The sequence below is a fragment of the Cydia fagiglandana genome, chromosome 14 (assembly GCF_963556715.1).
Source record: "Cydia fagiglandana chromosome 14, ilCydFagi1.1, whole genome shotgun sequence".
NCBI lineage: Eukaryota > Metazoa > Arthropoda > Insecta > Lepidoptera > Tortricidae > Cydia > Cydia fagiglandana.
The window spans coordinates 10822475-10829719 of record NC_085945.1 but is presented as its reverse complement, the minus strand read 5'-3'; the positions used below and the strand labels follow the sequence as shown (position 1 = coordinate 10829719).

The 7245-nt window shown below is 40.4% G+C and overlaps 1 long non-coding RNA gene across 1 annotated transcript; it reads right to left on the bottom strand.

Annotated features, from left to right (window-relative positions):
• Positions 1–6359: 6359 nt before the first annotated feature.
• LOC134670751 (uncharacterized) lies at positions 6360–6818 on the bottom strand. The gene is made up of 2 exons (XR_010099125.1): positions 6687–6818; positions 6360–6422 (listed from the first exon to the last, which is right to left on the bottom strand). It is a non-coding gene; the product is annotated as an uncharacterized LOC134670751 (long non-coding RNA).
• Positions 6819–7245: the final 427 nt, after the last annotated feature.

Here is a 7245-nt window from a genome sequence, read left to right as displayed (position 1 = left end):
AATCGCATCGCACCAAAAGTAGCTGACACTCTGCGTGAGGAACAGGCGGGTTTTCGCCCGGGTCGCTCCTGCGCTGACCACACCAACACCCTGCGTATCCTTATAGAACAGTGTGTCGAATGGCAATCGGAACTGTTCTTGGCTTTCGTCGATTTCGAAAAGGCCTTCGACACTGTGAAGTGGAGCGCGTTGTGGTCAAGCCTAAGAAGGAGGGGTATTCCCACCTGTATTATTCGCATAATACGCTCCTTATACGAAGGTGGCACTTGCAGGGTGGTCCATGAGAGGGAGCTTGGAGAGCCGATACAGATATCAGCCGGAGTAAGGCAGGGGTGCCTACTATCGCCGCTCCTATTTGTGATTCTTCTGGACGACGTCATGCGAAATGTGGTATCGACAGCGAGAGGTATACCATGGGGCACAAACATTTTGGAGGACTTAGACTACGCGGATGACATCGTGTTGATTTCGCCTACTCTGGCCTATCTAAAAGCCAAACTTGAAAGACTTAAAGAAGAGGCTGATAGGATGGGCCTGCGAATCAACAGACGCAAGACAGTCAGCATGCGAGTTAAATCAAGGACAACGGATCCGCTATCACTGGGGGGCGAGAGCCTAGACTCGGTGTCAAAGTTTGTGTACCTAGGGAGCGTATTATCCTGCAAAGGTGGAGCGGATGAGGACATCGACAACAGGATAAAGAAGGCGAAAGCTGCATTCGCGCAGTTAAAGGCTGTTTGGGAGTCGAATGTGCTCACGCGACGTGTTAAACTTTCCCTCTTCGAATCAATTGTGAAATCTGTGTTGCTTTTTGGCTGCGAAACGTGGAGAGTGACTAAGGGCCTAACGAATAAGCTTCAAGTCTTCGTCAACAAGTCCCTCAGGTCAATCCTTCGTGTTTTCTGGCCAAAAACTATGCGCAACGAAGACCTGTGGCGTATATGCCGGCAAACACCCATCGGCCAAGAAATCGCGACACGGAAATGGAGATGGGTAGGACATACTATTCGAAGAGGGGAAACAAACAACGCAACCATCGCTTTCGGTTGGAAACCGCCGGAAGGAAGCCGTGGCCTCGGGCGCCCTGTACACTCTTGGCAGCGGTCCGTCACAAATGAGCTACGAGCGGTCGGGTTGAGCTGGAGCGAGGCCAGAGCGGTCGCTGAAGATAGGAAGGCGTGGCGCGAGCTTGTGAAGGCCCTTTGCACCTCTGGGGTGCCTTAGGACAACAACAACAACAACAACAACAACTTGTGTGTCTACTAAATTTCTGTTTCAATTTGGCTCACATAACATATCTTACTTAATTCAGAATCCTAAAGGTGTAACCACGTTAAGGAATCAAGTGTAATGTCTAACTGCAATAAATAGGAACTGGTTTTCAGTATTCAGTAATCAGTATGTTTATTGCTTTCATATGTAATACTGTTATATTTTATTTATTCACATATGAAAACCTGTAGGGCACTGCAATCCATCTTAAATGTTACTTAATTACGAGAACAAGGAACTAGTTAGAATCCTAAATAAGACCATTGAATTAAGTAAGTGGTAAATTGTGTGAAGCGTTTAAATCCATATTAAAGTACTTTATTCAACAATAACAAGTTAGAACTAGCTGTTAACATTTAAGCTATTAAACTCCTGTTAGTAAAAACGCTAGGGGATGGAAAAACTATCCAACGGTGTCGTGTTTTAATTGGGACCGCATCTCTCGTGACCCGTCTAGTGATTTACGTCTATTATGTGACGAAAAAGTTTGAACGCTGGTGGCCTAGCGGTAAATGCGTGGGACTTTCAATCCGGAGGTCGCGTGTTCAAACCCCGGCTCGTACGAATGAGTTTTTCGGAAGTTATGTACGAAATTTCGTTTGATATTTACCAGTCGCTTTTCGGTGAAGGAAAACATCGTGAGGAAATCTGCATCCGCGAAGAAATTCAAAGTTGTATGTGAAGTCCAACCCGCATTGGGCCAGCGTGGGGACTATAGCCACAGAATAAATAATAGTACTAGGTACAGAAGACTCACTCTCTAACAAAACGCGTCTGTTACGATCAGGACGGGTATGGCCGCTAGGTGGCGACAAAATTGGTGTGGAACGGATGTAGTTTTACCTACCTGTAGCAAAGCGAGGAAATCGCGGAGTGAGCCACGCCTGCTATAGCCCAAAGCCTGTCGTGCTTGAGAGGAGGCATGTGCCTAGGGGCCCGATTCGGATTTTGAAATAGACATCTATTAGATATCCTTTAGTCTTCACCAAGATACGATAACGATATGTTTAAGATCTAACCTGTCAAATTTGACATTTGCGCGATTCTGGAGATACTCTTGACACGTTTTCCACAGGATGTGACTTAAAGATCCAATTCACATCTAATAGATATCTTACTCTATCTTATACATAAAAGTGTCATTGGTTGCCCGAATTGCGCTGCAAAACAGAAGTAGTTGATATCTAAACTATAACGTATCTAGAACGGATCTAGTACGTGTCGTCTCTTGTGAATATCTTGAAGTTCGAATACGGCAGTAGCAGTGGGACGTATACAGGCTAAATTAGTATTATAAATGTAGTTGGTCTAACTCTAACATATATTTTACGCAATACAAATCTATCGCAAATTCCCTAGTCGAAGGCAAGAAGTCGCAACCGTAATGAATTCTCTTTGAAATGAGACCCAATCTGTACAAACCGAAATTGGACTTGTCGTTTTGCAGGGAAAATGTACTGTAATTTTCTGTTTAGCTGCACATTAAAAGTTGCGAGAGCGCGACAGAGTTTCATCCCTTTGAAACATTAACTTCGGAAAGTTGGTGAGATACTTACTTTAAATGTAGTTACATATTTAATTACATTTACGAACATATAATATAATTTTCAGTCAGTGCATCCCTCTGGGTCTTGGTCCAATGGGCACGCGGGGCTTTTTTAGCACAGAAAAACACTATGCGATATAAACATGTATTTTAATTGAAAAACGTTTTTTTTTTAAATCAGTAACTATAACTTATGATTTAAATAATCGTATATGATGCATAATTGTTACATATTTGTTATAATGTTTCAAAAGTGTATTACAATAAAATGACATGTCAAGATTGCTAATTTTTTCTTATTCTAAAAAAAAAACGAACTATAAACAAAAAAGAATAGCGCACTACTCTTCAACTGCTCGGTTTTTTCTATAGTGCTACGCCAAGCGTAGCGCGTAGCGCAGGTACTTAGTCAATCACGCTACGAATAGTTGAAGACAAATTTTGACACCGATAAATAAAATGTAATAATATGTGACGTTCCGCGGAAAAAGGTACCTTATGGCGGCTGGCGCTTACGTCACATAGCGCCGCAATAATATTGGAGCGGCGTTAATAATCGCGTAAGCGCCAACCGCCATAAAGTGCCTTTACCCGTGGGACGTCACATATTATCGCACTAAATAGCTTGACTATTCTTTTATAATAGGGTAATAAAACCAACCATCACTAGACATCTGTCGTTCACAAGTGAGAGATTTAAATGAACTATATCTTTTGATTGAACTCGCTCACTCTTTAACTCGCTCAGTCGCTCATCTATGTCAGTGTTCCTTGCGCGCTCTGTCCCACTCATCATTCCAATGAGCGAGTGAGACGATGCGAATAGGTTTCGTAGCGGTTCGGATGAATTCGGAGGATATCGGGGAAACATGGTGGGATCGTATCGCATGGTTTGCCATCTTGGTTGCACTTATGGCTGTGTAGGAGCATTCCACGAATTTGTCTACCATTTGTCCCGTACAAACGCGATTTTCTGAAGATTTGCAGGTACAAGAGTTTCCTTTTCTATGACAAATGGTCAAAATTATGCGCAGAAAAAGAATTGGCTACTTTAAATGCCGAAAAAAAAGTCGCAACACAGGAAATAAAATGCGTTTGTACGGGACAGCCCGTGGAATGCTCCTGTATCTGATTGATTGACATTTCCCTCTACTCACTCTTTAACAATATAGTATACACATCCACTGAGCGAAATGAGTCATATATATTGATGAAAGTAAACACAAACCACTCAAGCGCCTGCATGAAACCTAGGAGCAAACTGCACCTAGCACACATTGCTCTCCTTATAGACGTATATGTCATCTTCCTATTATATACTCTGTTCGATTGCGCCTAAGTGTCAATTGTTTTTTCTATAATTACTTATTAATTAAAGTCGCATAGTAAAAGCCATTTCTTTTATTTCTATTAGGTTATGGGCGTCACGCTCAAAAGTGCGTTATAAGATTTGGCTAAAAAATAAAGTAAAATTTCGAAAAGTAAAAGTACATAACCTAGAAGCACGCGGTCGCCGGAATTCTTTTCAGCATTTCAGATACCAAAATGAGTACGCAAAACGGATTATTGTCAATAGAGAAGCTAACAGGACGAGACAATTGGTGTACATGGAGTTTTGCGGTGAAAGCATATCTAGAATTGGAAGAATTGTGGGGTTATGTAGAAGGCACTGTCGTCGACACAAAGAAAGACTTGAAAGCTAAGTCGAAGATAATTTTATTAGTAGATCCCATGTTATACGTGCACATCCAAGATGCAACTACGTCTAAACAGGTATGGGACAATCTTTCTAATGCTTTTCAAGACTCAGGATTAGTGCGCAAGGTTGGTTTATTGAAAGATTTAATTAACACCACCTTGGAATCAAGTAACAGTATAGAAGAATATGTTAATAAAATTATGACATCAGCCCATAAATTAAGGAATATTAGTTTTGAAATTGATGATGAATGGCTTGGAACTCTGATGTTGGCCGGTTTGCCGGACATGTATAAACCTATGATAATGGGCATTGAAAGCTCAGGAGTTAAAATAAGTGCAGATTTAATAAAAACAAAATTGCTTCAAGAAGTTAAATCTACATCTGCACAAGATACAACTACAGCATTTTACTCCAAGTCCAAGTCTAAGCCGTCATATCAATCCGTACAAAATAAAAAGTCTAAGGGTCCCCGTTGTTACAACTGCAATGGCTATGGGCATTTAGGAAAGCAATGCTGGCACAAAAAGAATAATAAACCTGCAAATGATAAATTCAAATCTAATAATGGTTTTATAGCTGCTTTTTCAGCGGCTTTGTTGCAGGATCACATGAATTGGTATGTCGACTCAGGTGCGGCCAGGAATATGACAATGCACCGTGAGTGGCTGGACAATATAAGACCTTCACCTGTAAAATCAATAAGGATTGCCAACAATGCGTATCTCAGAGCTGAATGCTGCGGTGATGTGACCATACGAGTCCCCGCTAAGGATGGATTCAGCAAGATACTGGTGAGAGAAGTTATTTATTCCCCAGAACTAGCTACCAATTTATTGTCAGTAAGCAAAATATTAAAAACTGATTGCAAGGTTGAATTTAGTAAAGGCGGTTGTACAATTTTTAACCAAATGGGCCAAGAAATAGCGAGGGCTGATCAAATAGATGACACATATAGGCTACAAATTTATAATGACACAGTAAATGCCATGTCAGCTGTAACTGAAGATGATACCTACTTGTGGCACCAAAGAATGGGCCACTTGAATTTTACTGATGTAAATAAAATACCGGCATGTACTTCAGGTGTAAAATTGTCACAGAATAAAGAAAATTGCATATGTATCACTTGTATAGAGGGCAAGCAGACGAGGCAACCATTCCCGCACAATGGTTCCAGAGCTACAGAGTTACTGGAGCTAATACATTCTGATGTATGTGGACCCATGCAGGCGGCATCTTTCAGTGGTTGCAGGTACATAGTTACTTTCATTGACGATTTTTCAAGAAAAGTATTTGTATATTTTATGAGAAATAAATCAGAGGTACACGATAAATTTACAGAGTTTAAAAACAGAGTAGAGAATGAATTAAATAAGAAAATAAAAACTTTTAGAAGTGATAATGGCAAAGAATATATTAATAAAAATTTTCAAAATACAATGAAAAAATATGGCATTTTGCATCAGACTAGTAACCCTTATACTCCGGAGCAGAATGGTCTCAGTGAACGTATGAATAGAACCTTGATAGAGCGCGCTAAATGTATGATTCTGAATGCTAATTTACAGAACTGCTACTGGGCAGAGGCAGTAGCAACTGCGGCACACATCATAAACCGTTCGCCTACTCGAGCTCTCAATGACATTACTCCGGAAGAAGTTTGGACCGGTGAGCAGCCTGACCTCAGTTATATGAAGATCTTCGGGTGCAAGGCCATGGCTCACATTCCAAAAGAACGAAGACAAAAATTAGATGCAAAGTCACGTGAGTTAATATTCGTGGGTTACAGTGAATGTACAAAGGGCTACAGATTTATAGACCCAAAAAGCAAACAGGCCATAATGAGCAGAGATGTTGTATTCTTAGAAGCCACCGTGACACAAAAGAAGGTCCCTCCAGCACCTGAAAAAGAAGAAAACAAATTAAATAAAAATAAAGGTGAAGACACCAACAAAGAAATAAATAAAAATAAAATAAATAACTTACCATCTGACAAATGTGTACAGAAGAAAGTAGTATACTTACCGATACTTACAGATGACATTGATGAATCCGATGAACAGAGCTGTTCAAGTTCTCCGAATGTTACTGTCACTGACAATTGTATTACTTCTGAATCTGAAACATATGAAGTGTGTGAAGATGGACTTGATGAAACATACATACCTAATGAAAGTGTAAATGTTACTCCACCGCGTCGAATGAACCTAAGACCACGACGACGGGAAGGGCCTGCTGAACGCGAACCTACAACATATCTTTGTATAAACGGTGAGTCAGCTATGAGTTTACTAGACAGTGATCCACAAGACCTTAATGAAGCGCTTCATAGCGACAAGGCTGAGAAGTGGATAGAAGCCATGAATGAGGAACATGAATCATTACTAAAAAACAATACATGGACTTTAGTCGACTTACCTGAGAATAAAAAAGTAATACCGTGCAAGTGGGTATTCAAAACAAAGACAGATGAAAAAGGAAATGTGTCGCGATACAAGGCAAGATTAGTCATAAAAGGCTATAAGCAAGCAAGAGGTATAGACTACAATGAAATATATGCCCCTGTTGTTCGAAACACTTCAATAAGATATTTGATTGGTTTGGCAGCAAAATACAAATTACAAATCCATCAAACAGATGCAATAACAGCGTTTCTACAAGGAGACATAGATAAGGAAATTTATATGTCACAGCCGCCATACTTTGAAAATGGACAAAAAGTATG